Consider the following 15,349-nt stretch of genomic DNA (forward strand, 5'->3'; position numbering starts at 1 on the left):
TTTGAGAGAGAGAGAGAGAGAGAGAGAGAGAGCTTCTCTCCTGAAAATCTATATAATATGATCAAAGACTCTCTCCTCCTAAGGACCCAAATTGCAAGCATAAACAAGTCCATCTTTTAACACTATTTACTAAAACTAAATTATAGTGAAGACATAATATTGGTCGTACATCAAGCACAAGTAATTCATATAAAGAAAACAGAAAAGATATAATGGGTTAAATGATCCACACTAACTTTATGTACCTACACTGACAATCAGATTTGCATTTAGCACTAGTCACTTAAGTAACTTTGAGGAACATTTTCTCCCCACTCTTCCCTCCCCTACTCCCCTTCCCCCCAAACCAACCAGTTTGCATTAACAATGCAAAGATAGGTTTAATTCGCACATTTTTCCTGGGTTTTAGATTAGATCTCATTTTGCAGATCGCCTATCCCTCCCCTGGCCTTTAGGCAGAAAATTTTTTTAAAGTGTATTAGAAAATAAATTTCCCCCTTTGAATACCTCTTGAATTTTTCTATCTTGTAACACCAACATTTTTAATAGAATCCAAGTTCATTTGAGTTATTATAAACATTGTTATGAGGACCATATGCTTTATTGTTGATTAGAAAATGATTATTTGGTGAGACATACAGTATGCAATTCAAGAACTTGGTAATAAAATGCTTGAATTTTTTTAAGTTTGTAAGGATTTCTCCTCTTCAAAAAAAATCTTAAGACATCATGAGTTTCTAACAACCCATGACAACATGATCATGGCCAAAGGAGGCTGATGATTAAATATCTGAGAAGTTCTAATTCTCTCTTTACTTATAAAAGCAGTGCTTTTAGGGACTGCAAGCAGTCCTGGATATACGCCATGAGGAAGCCAACCCTGAAGCAACAAGGCTATGCTTCTCTAATTTTTCAAGCAGAGATTCAGCAGCATTTTTATCAGCATTAGGTGAAGACAATAAGTAAAATGTAATAGCTTGAGTGCAAAGGCCTAAGGCCGATAGTATTTGAACCTGCTGCATTCAGAGCTTTGACAAAGCTGTGCTACACTTTAATGCAATAAATACATCAACGCGCCAGATGTTGATGTATTTTTTTCTTCCCGATGGCTCAGATGTAGTTTACTACAAACAATTATTGTCTTAAAATAAAATCTATGAGAGATCTCAAAGGTGTAAGAGATACTTAGAAATTTATCACTTCTGCCTGTAAGCCAAGGCTATGCAAGTAACACTGCAGAGGCTGCAGTCACTGAGGACAGCTTTCTGCTATTGCAACCAACCACACTACTTAATCTTCAGAATCTGATCATATCCCAAATAGGAAGAATTTGGCTGCTCTACTCCAAAATTTTCCCTTAAAAGTTGTTTCAGAACTTTCATACTAGCTGGAAACCCTGATTTTCATGCTTAAATATTTGATTCACAGGACATTCCTTTTTGTGCTCACAAGTGTGTGAGAGTAAACATTTCTTCTTTGTTTATGTTTACCACAATATATTTTTAGGGAACAATCTACTACAGCTGTTTAGCACTTGGAATACTGAAGAGAACTCAGACACAAATAAGCTATTGCCAGCCTCATCTAGTGCACGTAATGCTGTGCAAATATTAGTTTTGCCCTGAGAAGAAGTTAGTTAGGCTGTGCTGACAAGGACTATGGTTGAGCAATAAGGCTTTCCAAAAGCTTTCTGAAGAACATATGTGAAGAAGTGTACTGTGGGATCAAAAAAATTTATGTGTAGAAGTGCACTGTGGGATCAACCTGCTCCATCATGCTGCTATAGACAGAGGCAATAAGACACTGCTCAGGAAAAACAGTAAGCCTGGTCCTTCCTGTTATCTGCTGACCTTCTTCATCCTGAACAGTTACCATAATTGTATTAAAAATAAAAAATGTTACATTGTACATGGTGCTTACAGTATCTCTTTATTTCCCTGTTGCTTATGAATCTGCTAAATACATTTCTGACTGTACTTGCACTACGTTCTGTGGTAGTATGTTCTAGAAATTTATTATCAGCTTTGTAGGAAAGTAGTTCTTTTCCCTATCTATATTAAACTGTTCTCATACTAATTAAGTATTACAAACATGGCTGTAGCTCGATTTGAGTGTCACTGTCTTATGCTTCAGTGCACTACTTAAGTATGTTAATAGTGTTCTGTTATATATTAGCATCTTTTTTTTCTTCTTTGTCAAATTACAAAAAAAAACCAACAAAAAAAAACAAATAAACAAACAAGCAAAAACAGCCCTATATGTATGCAATAATAATACCAGTTGAAATTACTCCAATTCTTTCTGAGTAACGTATTACATGGTTTGAAGAAACATCTTATGAACACAAAATAAACATAGATAGATTAAGCGAGGAAACTACGCCTGTATATTACTAAGGAAGGGAACTTCAGAAATGAAAATATATGGATTAACTGTTCTCCAATATCTTTCAAAGTCCTACAAAAAAAAAAAGAAAAGCTTGCAAATAATAATAAAAATAATAGTGAGGTCAATAAATGCAACAGAAGTAATTTTTGCAGACACATTCTTCAGCTTTATCAGTACAATATATTATACTGATAAAAGAATTTCTACATGGCTGTAAGTGATTTGCAAGCATTCATATATCAGAAGTGAAAACATAATATATGAATCATGAGGAGATAGATTCTATAAAATCCACAAGTATGTCACTAGAAAGTTTTTGGGAAAGATTTATGTACAGGCAAATATTAAAATTCAGATGATTTGTGGAACAATGAAGCTGAATGACCACCTCATTAATCCTTCCTTGAGAAATCTGTAAAAAAAAAAAAATTTTTTTAATTGTTAAAAGAAATAACAGTTGAATAGTTCTTGAATTCTGAGCATACATTCATTCCAGATTAACAAGAGGAGTGAGCATCTATTGGTGAACTGATGAGTATTTTGAAAAACATCTTTCAAGTGATTAAAATGAGAATTTTTTTTTTGCTGTAGTTTCCTACAAAGAAAGAAAATTGGATGTAATTTCAAAATAATTTCTCATTTGTTTACACAGAAAGCCTTCAGTTTTCATTGAGTTTATGCCATAAAAAGAAAACAAGCATGGCTGAGCAAGGATCTGATGATCAAACTGAGGGAAAAGAAGGAAAAGCACCAGCAGTAGAAGTGGGTTTAAGCCTGGCAACAATACAAAAATGCAATCCAGAAAAGCAGATATGGGATCAGGAAAGCCAAGGTTCAGATGGAAGTAAACTTGGCCAGGGATATGAAAAATAACAGGAAGGAATTCTGTAAGTACACTGGTGAGAAGACAAAAGAGTATTATCCTCTCTGATAAATTAGAAAAGTGGCTTCAACAGATATTCTGAATACTCAGTGAGCTCTCTGCCTCAGTCTTCACAGCAGTCAGGCTTCCCATACCACTCATGACCCTGAACATCTAGGCAGAGCTAAGGGAAACAAAATCTCTCCCACCTTAAGAGAAGAGCAAGTCCATGACCACCTAATGAGACTGAATGTGCAGAAGTCTATGGAACCAGGGAACAAGCATCACAGGATCCTGAAGAAAATGTTTGATGTAGTCACCAAGCCACTCTCCATCATATTCAAAAAGCCATAGTTGTCCAGTGAAGTCTCTGGTGACTGAAAGAAGGGAAACATCACTCCATTTTTAAGAAAGGAAGAAAAGAATACTCAGGGAACTGCAGGCCAGTGAGCCTCACACGTTTTTGGGAAGATCGTGGAATGGGTCATCCTGGAATAGATGTTAAGGCACATGCAAGATGAAAAGGTGATCTGAGACAGCCAGAACACCTTCACCAAAAGCAGATCATTCCTGAACAATTTGATGGCCCTCTATGAAGAAGTAATGTCTCCAGTTGGCAAAGGAAGGCCATTAGAAATAATCTAACAGGAAATAATCTAACAGCTGACTAAGTCGGTCACAGCTGATTTAAACCAAAATTTCCAGTATTTGAGAAGGACTCTGTTGTATTTAGAGAAGCTCTAAATTAGAACAAGATAGATCTACACAGGTATATACATGTATGCATATAAGTATACTTACAAAGAGGTAACTGTCTCAAGTTGGAGCTGGGAAATTGTGATTACATATAAGGATGGTCAAATACTAGTACAGGTTGTCCAAAGAGATTCTGGAATTTCCTTTCTTGGGGGTTTTCAGAACTCAAGTAGATACAGACCTCAACCCAACCAGTGTAGTTAGGCAGTTAGGCACTGAATAGCAAGATTGGATTAGGGGTCCTAGATGCTACTGAATTACTCTGTGTTCCAGTGAAAGTAGGCACCTATGAATGGGGATAGTGCAAAACCTAACAATTGTCAATTCTCCAAATCAATCTGTCTTTAGCATCTAATAAACTTAAATTTCTGTTCTTCAGCTCAGTCTCTTTAATGATCTCTCACTTCTTTGCCCAAATTAATCAATTCCAGTATTTATCACTGTTCTGAACTCCATTTAGATGTCCTCCAGGGTTCAGGACAGAAGCTGAAGATTTCCTTTTGGTCTGATCTGCTTCACAATCATTACATACAATAATTTAATAGTTTAAAAAGTCATATTAATAAAATAAATTAAATGAGATTTGAGCTGCCTGTTTGTGTTTTCCCACAATCAGTTGTCTTGATTCAGAGGATTTACACTATTACATATTTATTTTGCTAGCTTTTTCTTTCCTCCCCCTCAGCCTCTCTGTTTACAAAGGAATAAATAATTTCTCTGCTTTTCATGACAGCGATAAAAATTTTCTCATTCTGGGTTACTTATTAAATAAAATGGCACCAGGAGACAATCGCGGTTTTAAGAGCATTATTTGAAGTGTGTTGTGCCAAATAGAAACATGAATTTAATTCTTGAGTCTTCAAAGTTTTTAAGATTTCTGGTACTGTTATTACCATACTTTCCTACAGTCTCTTTGTCCACTCCTGCATAGACTGAGAGTCTGTCTTCGGGGCAGCCTTAAGAATACCATTATAGCATTCAGTAAGGTCTGTCTCTGCTGGATTATACGAATCCAGTGGAATCTCCGTTCAACGTTGTTTTCATCTGTCCAGCGTTGAATAATGGCATAAGTAAAATGAGTCCCTTGGTCTCAGTGACTTGAGGTGTCCCATAGGCAGCCATCAACTTGGTAAGTGCATTGATGGTATATGCCTGTTTTGCTCTTGGCGCTGGATAGGCCTGCAGTAGCCCACTTGCAGTGTCGACGCAGGTCAGGGTATATCTCGCCCCCTCAGACCAGGGGAGGGGCCCGATGTAATCAACCTGCCATCGCTGGAGAGGATTGTGTCCTCTAGCAAGATGGGCTGTTGTTTCAGGCAATGATTTCGGTCTTATCTTGGAGCAAGTGTCACAATCTCAGCATGCCTAATGTCAGATAGTTGTATGGGCAGCCCCCATGCTTTAACAGCAGCTGCCCATGTTATCTTTTGTCCTGCAGCTTCTGATGTAACCAATGTGAGATGTTCTCAGATGGTGTATTTTAAAACCATCAAATTTGGGCCAGTGTGTTGGCTTCGTCATTTCCTGACAACTGTAGGGGTTGGTGACCAGAAATGTGGTAGACACGTACACTCCTGTGTTTAACCACATTCCATATGTCTAACCACATATCTCTGCCCCAGATGGGTCAGGCATGGATAGCCATCCCTGGGTGACCCACTGCACAATCTGAAGAGTGAGTCTCCACTACACAGCCCGACTATCTGTGCAGATATTCAGGATACCATCACCAGGTTCTTTGGTTACAACCATCCACATGGCTTGCCCATTGGCCACTCTGACTATCCCATTCTTCAAACCAAATTGTTTCAGTGGAGGGATGGTATGCTACTGCTCTCCATTTGCTTGGGTTGCCCTTGCTGGATCCATTCGTCTACCAGGCATCTTCAGGAATGGGATATTTCCCTTCCTTAATGGGACTCTTTTCTGATGGAGTGACCAATGTTTCTTTCGGCACATCACTGTGATACATCACTGGGCCTAAGATCTCTTGAAGCTCTTCTTTCAGTGGTGATGAAGACAGAATACTCTTCTGGCTGAGACAGGCGACCCTTTGTGCCACTATCTGTGTGTGCACGACCCCATCTCAGGAAGGTGGGTCAGATTTTTCATCCACCCTTAGTCAGTAGGGTGGTCTTAACTATCATCTCAGCTATTTGGGTTATTGGCACTACCACCTGTAATGAAGAGTAGGCAGCCAATAACTTTTTCAATCATACTATATCTTTCTTCTGCTTCATGCCAGACCTGAACCCGATGGGATTTTGGTGTTGCCACAGGCCCCAGCCAAAGCCATCTTGAGTGACATGAACGTCCACTTTGACTGGGAGAGTTGGGTCAAATATATCCAATGCCTGTTTGTTTAACAGCCAATTTAGCCTGGAATAGAGCCTCATGCTCTATTCTTCCCCAGTCCCATAGTTGCACCTTTTTCGTGAGTTTATATAATGGTCTCAGCAGCTGCACTAAACGAGATATAAAAGAATGCCAATATCCCAATATACCTAAGGTTTCCTGCAGCTGCTTTGGTGTTGTAGGGACTGGGAATTCCTGAACCTTATCTATGATAGCACTGGGTAGTATTTTAGTCTTTTCTGACCAAACTAACCCCAGGAATATCGTGGACAGGCCTGGACCTTGCACCTTCTGAGGATTTATAGCCTATCCTCTTTCTTGCAGATAGGTAGTCATTGAATCTGCCACCTGTCCTGCTGCCTCCAGTGAGTCAGATGTCAATAGGAGATCAATATAATGATACAAGCTAACATTATTAGATTTTTCCCAATTTGCTAGGTCATGCATCACTAGGTTATGACAATATGCTGGCCAAAGTACATACCTTTGTGGCAGGAACTGAAAGGTCCACTGCCTGTCTCTCCATTTAATTGCAAGCTGTCTTGACATTCTTCAGCAATTGGAATACTGAAGAATGCATTTGCCAGGTCTAGGACACAGTGTGATAGGTTTTCATTTCCCTACTCAGTATGTTCATTAAGGAGGCAATATTTGGTACGGCTGCCTGAACAGACAGCGTGTCCATAATTAATTCTCTATAATCTACTGTCATTCTCCAAGTGCCATCTGATTCTCGCACTGGCTGTATGGGGGAATTATATGGGCTATGTGCAGGTCTTGTAATCCCAATTTTTTCTAATTCCTGCACCATCCTTAATATTTTATTTTACACCCCCAGGAGTCTATACTGTCTCAAATTAGTAATCCGGCACAGTTCTGGCAGGCTAATAGGCTCACGCTTTGCATGGCCGCTCAATATTGCCTGGGTCACTAATGGCCTGGACACTAATACACTTCTACCAGAGTCTGAACTCTCCTACGGTTGCCTGGAAATAAAATGTCTATGCCAAGATGTGCTCTGGGACTGGGGCAATAGACATTTTATACTCCTGGAGTGGGAGACGCCCAACCCCCAGTTTCAAACAGGAATGGTCTGTCCCCCAAAAGCACTAATCATTACTCTTTCTCCTTGAAATTTAGTTGGATCACTGTTGACAATTGAAGTTTCCGTGCCTGTGACCACCAACGCCATAACTTGTACATTTATCTGGGTCCAAAAAATTGTTAGTTCAACATAAGGCCTCCAGTCCTATCTGGAGGCCCTACTTATAGGGGAACGAACATCCCCTGTCATGCCATTAACTGTCCTATGGACAGGTCTTTATCCTCAGGTGGCTCAGGCATTGTAGCTCAAGTCACCTGAGGAAGTTTTTTACTTCTGTTAGGGTCTATAACATCCTCTAAGTTCCAAGTTCTTGTTGGCACTTGCTGAATTATTCATACTCCTGTTTTTTTGGGAACATTTTGAAATTTCTGATCATCTCATAGTTGTTTCCACAAATGAAGTGAAATATGATTAGGCTGGCGATTGATCTTGGCAAAGGCCACGCCAGCCTGTATGAGATCATTAAACACTTCTTTCTGGGACACCCGTATGGGTCCTGATCAGAGTGCCCATGGGACAGCCTTTCTGGTCTTAATAACTGGGAGAATCTCAGCTCCTTCTACCACCCAAATATTACGCCTTGTTCTTAGGTGCTCTGTTTCCCCCATATCAGCTACCAACTGGGCAGTCTGTTGGACGATGGCCTCCGAGGTCACTAGGGGGTTCAGTATGGACACTAAGGTTCCATAAAGGTGGGAAGGAGTCTGTTGTAAAATCAGGTCTCATGCCTGCTGAAAATTTTGCCAAGTCCGGGCTATCAAACATTTCTTCATATATTGCTTCTCTCATGCCTAATTCATGAATATTGGTTTGAAAGTCCTCCATGGAGGACAATAAACCTGTGTGCAATAGTACGTCAGTCTTATTAGGCCAAGTCATGCAGCATACTGCTATCAACCAATCTATTAATGAATGGTTTTCATCCTGGTGTTGAATGGCATATATTAATCTTTGTCTAGGGCAGGATGTGAGGTAATGGATGCCAACTAAGAAATTTCTGGCCCATTAACCACAACATTTTCTGCCCTGAGTCCCATGACCTTAAAAGCCAGGCTAGTATGCTTTCCCTAGGTTTCTGTTGAAATCGTTGAACTAAGTCCATTAATTCAGTTGCTGTATAGGAACGAGATGTTACATGCAAATGAGTTTGGTCAGGGAGTACTGCTTCTGGTCTATCTTGTACTTTCGTTGTTTTCTGAGTTATTATAGGTTGGATCTCAAAGGGATCCATCTCAGATGGAACTTCAATATCCAATCTGGAAGCTTTGTTTTCTGAATCATCCAGGTCCATTATTTAGGAGGCTGGGTATCTTCTAATGTAATGTTGCAGACCTGTTTTATCGGGAAAGTTCAGCTTGATTTCTTTCCTGTTAACATGTCAAGTTGTTGTTCTAGGTTTTCAATATAATCTTGTAGTAGTTGATTTTCATTTTCTAAGGTATTGTTTCATATTTCTGCTTGATTTAAAGCATTTAATAATGGCCATACCATGGTAGATGCAGCTAGCTGGTGCTCTTTGGTAATTAAGATATGAAAATAATCCTCCATGTGGGATGCAGAGAAAACATTTCCAGTAACCTGCAGGGGGCACCAATTCTCAATTATAATTGCAGGTTCGTAGGGTGATCCCATAAATCCTGGGATATGTCCAGGGATAGTCTTACCTAGGAGGGCAATGTTCTCCCATTTAAAGACACTCTAAAGAAAGGACATTTAAGTATTTCAGTTTGGCTGGCTTGCCAAATGTTACAACCGAAAAGATTAATGTGGTGGAAAGACGATACAGGAATGTAACAGCAAGGGGACTAGCATGGATAGGATTGTATTTCAAGGGAAAAGTAAAGGTGCTCACCCGTCTTCAAATACCTAGGCTTACAGGAAAGACAAAAGTCTGTTCCAGTCACACAGGTGAATTGCCTTCACCTGTGCCCTCAGGGCTGACTAGGTTCTTTTCTCAGACGCTCATTCAGTGATCCTAGCCATGACTCAACGGTTATCATACAGCAAGTGACATTAGTCTTTTAGATATAGTAATATAGTATGCATATAGTAATAATTTTATGGCAAACTGCATAATACACTTGTTTTTTTACATTTATTTACCAAGTCTTTTGCAGAGCTAAGTTTCAAATGGGCAACATGAGCAAAGGAAGAATAAAATGATTTTTCAAAAGAAAGAAAAAGCTGAGGTACTCAATGAGTTCTTTGCCTCAGTCTTCATGGGTGGTCAGGCTTCCTGTGTCTGCCAGGATTGTGAGCCTCTAGGTGAGGAAGTGGGGAGTGGCTTCTGTCCCACTGTAACAGTGGAACAAGTCTGAGACTTCTTCATGAAATTGAACGTGTATAAGTCCATGGGGCTAGATGATATTCATCCCAAGGTTCTGAAAGAGATGGCTGATGTGGTTGACAAGCCACTCTCCATCATATTTGAAAAATCATGGCTATCTGGTGAAGTCCCTGATGACTGGAAAAAGGGAAATGTTACTCCTATTTTTAAGAAAGGAAAAAAGGAAGACCCAGGGAACTACAGATCAGTGAGCCTTACCTCTGTGCCTGGACAGACCATGAAGCAGATCCTCCTAGAAGCTTTGTTAAGGCACATATGAGATAAAGATTTGATTCAAGTCAGACAACATGGCTTCACTAAGGGCAGATTGTGTCTGACCAATCTGGTGGCCTTCTGTGATGGAGTGACAGCTTCAGTGGACAGGGGAAGGGTGATGGACGTCATCTACCTGGACTTCTGCAAGGACTTTGACATGGTCCCTCACCACATCCCTCTCTCTAAATTAGGGAGGTATGGATTTAAAGGATGAAATGTTTGATGGATTAGGAATTGGCTGGCAGCCAAAGGGTTGTGATCAGTGGTTCTGTGTCACCTGTGTCACTGACTGGTCACAAGTGGTGTCCATCAGGGGTTGGTCTTGGGACCGGTGCTCTTCAACATCTTCATCAAAGACATAGACAATGGCACTGAGTGCACCCTTAGCAAGTTAATTGATGACACTGAGCTGAGCAGTATAGTCGATACATTGGAAGGAAGGGATGCCATCCAGAGGGACCTGGACAGGCTGAAGAAGTGAGCCAATGAAAATCTAATGAGGTTCAATAAGGCCAAGTGCAGGGTGCTGCACTTGGGTTGGGGCAATCCCAGGTATTTATACAAACTGTGGGAATATCTCCTGGAGAGCAGCCCTGCAGAGAAAGACTTGGGGGTCATGATATACAAGAAGCTGAACATGAGCCAGCAGTGTGTGCTTGTAGCCCGAAAGGCCAACTGTGTTCTGGGCTGCACTAAAAAAGGGGTGGCCAGCAAGAAGAGGGAGGTGATTGTCCCCCTCTACTCAGCTCTTGTGAGGCCCCATCTGCAGTGCTGCGTCCAGGCCTGGGGCCCCCAGCACAGGAAGGGTGTGAAGCTCTTGGAGCGGGTCCAGAGGAGGGCACTGAGATGATCAGAGGGCTGGAGCACCTCTCCTGTGAGGAAAGGATGAGGGAACTGGGATTGTTTAGCTTGGAGAAGAGAAGGTTCCAGGGAGACCTCATTGCGTCCTTCCAGTACTTGAAAGGAAAATGTAAACAGGAGGGGGAACGGCTGTTTATGAGGGTGGATAGTGATAGGACATGGGGGAATGGTCTTAACTGGGTCAGGGGAGGTTTAGGTTGGATTTTAGGAGGAAGTTTTTCACCCAGAGGGTGGTGACGCACTGGAACAGATTACCCAAAGAGGTAGTGGAGGCCCCATCCCTGGAGGCATTCAAGACCAGGCTGGATGTGGCAGCCTGGTCTGGTGGTTGGGACCCTGCACATAGCAGGGGGGTTGAAACTACATGAGCATTGTGGTCCTTTTCAACCCAGGCCATTCTATGATCATTACCTCCATTAATTACCTTCAATCATCTTTTAGAGCCACTAAATATTTCTTGAAACATTATCATGCACATCAATAGTCAGCAAAGAAGTCTGTGCCTGTGAGATGTAGATTGTATTTTTTCAGTGGAAATTTACAGTATTTCTGTATGTATTGTAGGATAAGTTTCCTTTCACAAAGAAAGCTGCTGAACAGAGTAAAGTTGAGACTGGGGTGTTCTGACCTAGGTAGAATTGGCACAGGCATTAGGTATGGTAGGGGTAGGAGTAGGGAAGAGTCTGATACAGGACAGAAATAGTGTGCTAACTGTTGAAAATATTGTCTTCCTATCGCCATAAAAAGTACAGAACATACGCAAAGACAATGGGTTGGTAACAGACATTGTATGGAAGTGTAACGTAGCAACAGATTCAGAAGATTGTGAGCCTGAGACTCTCAGCCAATAAGTGCCAGAAGAGGCTTTACCTGCGTTGGACCCGGGTATGTAACAGAATGGATTTCACTGACTAGTTGAGCAATTTCTCCCTTGTCAGTAGGGGGTGTGCGCCCATTATTACAATAATAATTAAACTGCTCTTCACAGAGATCTTTGCCTGATCAGAAATTTTTGACCTTGAGCATGTGTTTCTCACATGCCCTAGTGAGAAATCTAAACTGTATCCTCATGACAAAGTTCTAATTGAAAACATTTTCCCTGTAAATACACCCATAAGATCACATTGTCTTCTCAGGTCAGGGCTACATAAGAAAAATTAACCTGTAGAATGGAAACCTTGGAAAATCTGGGTATTACAACTGTCTTTAGGATCAAGGGAGTAGGTACCAAAATGCTTTGTAGATTTTTACATTTACTGTTCAGTTAATACAGTTTATCTACCTCTACATTGTTGCTCATTTTTTATGAAACTCCACAAATAGTCATGCGTAAAGATTTGGTTTGACAAATAAACATGGAATTTCTTGTTGCTAGTAACAGCAACCTCAGAAGTATTTATTCTCTCACTTGAATGGTGGCCACACTCTTAAATAAATATTCTTTGTAGGTAAGTAAAACTACTGTTTTAAATTTTATTTGATTCACTTTTCTCTGGATTAATCTCATACTGGGCACAAATAGTGGATAAAGCTCACATCAGTGGGATTGTTCCGGGTAAAGCTCTTCCCATCTGTAGTTTCCCTCCTGGCCCTCTATCCATAAAACTTTACCATGGAAAAATTACTTAATATTAACAATGAAACAATATGAGTGTCACCTAATGTTTTAGATGCAGATTACAAATATGCAAAAACTTGAGTTCCTTGACAGTATCTACTATCAGTCCTACTTACCTATTTATTCCCTATTATCAAGGGCCAATCAACATATAAGGCATACTCTAAATACCAATACCACTTCCAGAATTCTCTCTTTTCTTAATTCAGAGAGAGAGAGTGAAAAGTTGATTGTGACTTTTAAAAATATTAATAAATATTGTCCAGAATCCAGATATAGCAAGACTAAGTTATAAGTTAGCAACCTGAAAAATACTGTATCATAATTGAGTTCAAAATGGACATAACCAATCCTGGACTTATAAAAAATATCACACATCAGATGAAAAAAATAAACCAGGCACTAAGTTTAGATGAAGTTTAAGTTTAGACAAAACAAGTATTGCAGATTGCTTAAAGGTTTTTCATTTGTCCTCTGTGTCTATCACTATTTTTTCTTTTCTGCATCATCATTCATACAGGATGAATACAATACTCTTTCAGCAGAAGTAATTTATTCTCATGCTTCAATATCTGGACTGTCTCATATTAAAAGTATACTTCAACTTATTCTGTAATGACAAAATTTCCTTGTTGTATTTTCTGGATTTTGAAAAGTTGTGGCAGTCAACATAAGTCCCCAGTTACTGGAAAAGGGGAAACACATTGTTCATTTCTAAAAAGGTAACAAGGAGAACCTGTGGAAATACACACCATTCAGTCATATCTCTGCACCAAGTAAGAGCGTGGCAATCATGTTAAGACATATGGAAGACAGAGGTGATTGGAGGCAGTTAATGTGGCTTGATAAAGGGCAAATCAAGCCTGGCTGACTTGTTGGCCTTCCTTTATATAGAGATAGCACATATGGACAAGGGAAGAACAACTGATATAATTTACATGGACTTGTGCAAAGTTTTTGATAAGGCTCCACAGAAAATCTTTGTGTCTAAATTGAAAAGACATGAATATGATGGATGGACTAATCAGTGGATAAGGGTTTAAAATGTCACAGTACAGTGGCTCAATGTCCAAGTGAAGGCCACTGATGACGGGGGTACTTAAGGGGTCTGTGCAGGTACGAGTACTGTTTAGTATCTTTATTAACATCGACAGTGAGTGCACCCTCAAGTACATTTGTGGAGGACTCCAAGCTGAGTGGTACAGTTGATACTCTAGGACAGGCATATCCAATCCACAGTACGCAGCCCTGTACAGATACTAATGCACCTTGACCCCTGCTGCTGCACTACTGTGATGGCTGTTCCCCATCCTGGCCCCTGGCGTGCACTCATCACTCAGTAACAACCAAAACATTAACCTAAGACAATTCTTCTCCACTTAACATAGCTCAGGCAAGCCAAAAAGTTGGATGCCCACACTCTGGAAAGAAGGGATGCTCTCTAGAGGCATCCTGACAAGCTTGAAAGTTGGGCTCGTGTGTATCTCATGAATTTCAACAGGACAAACACAAGGTCATATACTTGGGTCAGGGCAACATCCATAAAAATTAGGTAATGAATGGATTGAGAGTAGCCCTGCAGAAACAGATTAAGAACTGGACATGAGCTGAAAATGTACCATTGAACAAAAAAGTTAAATACCCTGGGCTCCATAAAAACAAGCATGCCTGGCAGATCAAGAGAGATGATCCTCCTTCTCTACTTTGCATTCATGAGATTACACCTGGAGTACTGATGGAGGTCTCCCCATCACAAGGCAGAGTTAGATTAGATAGAATTAGGCTCTACCTTCAGTATTGTGTTCAGTTTTGGGCCCATCACTACAAGACATTGATGCCCTTGAGCATGCCCAAAGAAAGGCAACAAACCTGATGATAAGTAGGGAACACAAATCTTACGAGGAACAGCTAAGGGAACTTGGATTGTTTAGACTGGAGAAGATGAGGCTCAGGGAAGACCTCATCACTCTCTACAATCATCTGAAAGGAGGATGGAGTGAGGAGGGCGTTGCCCTCTTTTCCCAGTTAACTAGTAATAATGGCCTTAAGTTGTGCCAGGTAAAGTTCAGGTTAGACAACTGGAGAACTTTCTTCTCAGAAAGAGTGGTGAGTCATTAGAATAAGTTGCCTAGTGAGGTGATGGAATCCCTGTCCCTAGAGGTTTGCAAGTAAAGGATATGTGTGGCACTTAGGGTCATAGTTTAATGGACATAGTGGGGTGACAGTTGGACTAAGTGATTTTTCTGGTCTTTTTTAACCTTAATGATTCTACGATTCTATGATAAGGAGGAATTTTTTTACTATGAAGGTGGTTAGATCCTAGAAATTTTGGCCAGAGAAATTGTGCATGATCCATCCCTGGGAGTGTTGAAGGCCAGGCTGGATGAGGCTTTGAGAGACCTGGTCTTTTAGAAGGTGCCCCTACCCATGACAGGGGGTTTGGAATTGAATGAATGATCTTTAAAGTTCTTTCCAATCCAAGCCATTCTATTATTCTATTATTCTATGATTTTAAGCTGCTTTTAATGAGAAAAGTGCTCGTAGAAGCATGAGTCTAGTCAGTCACTGAACATTGCATACCGTTTAAAAAATACCACCTATATTATAAATACGTAATCTCAATCATCAGATGAAAAAATATTTAGTTATCTCGCGCAGAGTGCAGTAGCTTCTTCTGAAATATAAAGCCTTGTTCTGTTTTTTTTTTTTTTGATGAAAATTGGATAATGAGAGTTAGAGTCACTGGGTGAGTGACTTGAACTCGTATCTCTCACATAATGCAAGCAATACAGCATTAGTACT

General features: G+C 40.3%; 1 protein-coding gene across 2 annotated transcripts in view; it reads right to left on the reverse strand.

Moving 5' to 3' along the window:
* The window catches only part of CNTNAP2 (contactin associated protein 2), a 793,259-nt gene that overhangs the window by 156,732 nt on the left and 621,178 nt on the right, over positions 1–15,349 (reverse strand). The gene's annotated exons all lie outside the window — the stretch shown is intronic.

This window comes from Meleagris gallopavo, chromosome 3 (genome assembly GCF_000146605.3).
Source record: "Meleagris gallopavo isolate NT-WF06-2002-E0010 breed Aviagen turkey brand Nicholas breeding stock chromosome 3, Turkey_5.1, whole genome shotgun sequence".
Lineage (NCBI taxonomy): Eukaryota > Metazoa > Chordata > Aves > Galliformes > Phasianidae > Meleagris > Meleagris gallopavo.